The sequence below is a fragment of the Apis dorsata genome, unplaced genomic scaffold (genome assembly GCF_000469605.1).
Source record: "Apis dorsata unplaced genomic scaffold, Apis dorsata 1.3 scaffold_894, whole genome shotgun sequence".
In the NCBI taxonomy this organism is placed as follows: Eukaryota; Metazoa; Arthropoda; class Insecta; order Hymenoptera; family Apidae; genus Apis; species Apis dorsata.
In genome coordinates, this window is record NW_006264009.1 from 277,095 (window position 1) to 278,163 (window position 1,069).

Consider the following 1,069-nt stretch of genomic DNA (forward strand, 5'->3'; position numbering starts at 1 on the left):
CAACAATAATAAATGAACAATTAAGTAGATATTTTGAAATATGGAACTGACAGTCTTAGCTTAATCTGACTAAATTTTAATTTAGAACAAGAAGAAATATTATATTCGAATAAAATATTGACTCTTTAAAAGAATATAATGTGTTGAAATTCATTGTTACATTTCAAATGTAGATTTATCATATAAATACAAGAAGCCTAATTCTCGTCATAAAAAGATATACGCAAAATCGAAAATAACTAGAATTTAAGGCCACAAAATTTTTGTCATAATAATAATATATATTTATTATCTAATGTATATATGCATATATATTTACGCGCGCGCGCACATATATGTATATCTGGGGATTTATCTGTCTACAATAAAATAAGCTGTACAAATAGGATGGAATGTTTCGTTAACTTTAAATACTAAATATTTTTTTAGAATGCTTATTGGTTTTTCGAAATAGCTATTATTATACAAAGTAGGCATTTACATGTAACTTTGATCACGGTATCTTCGATTAATTAGTTTTAGGAAGTGTAACATTTTTAATAAAAGAATGTTCACTTTTTCACAAATATTGTCAAAATACATAAATAAATTTTACTATTTAAGCAATTTGATATCTATTTTTCTTATCTTATTTAATGCTATATACAATGAACTAAATATAGCAACTTGTTTATAATAAGTTTCTAGAAGAACATACAAGAAGAACATTATTATATATTTATGCAGAACGAAAAAATTTATTAAATGAACAATTATATAACAGATACATCAATTTAAAAATATTATTTTTATTAAATATATATATATATATATATATTAAATGAAATAATATTTTTTATAATAAATTTATAAATTGATGAAAAATAAAATAAATTATGAATTTCATTCTTCATTTCTTCTTAAGTTATTCTTCTTGTTACATGTTCTTTTTAATAATTAATTTTTCAAAATTTTTTTTGTTTATATACTTTTCAATTATATGTTATCAAGAAACAAAATATATTTTTTATTCCTTGTTTTTATTCCTTGTAATAGATATATATATATATATATATATATATATATATAT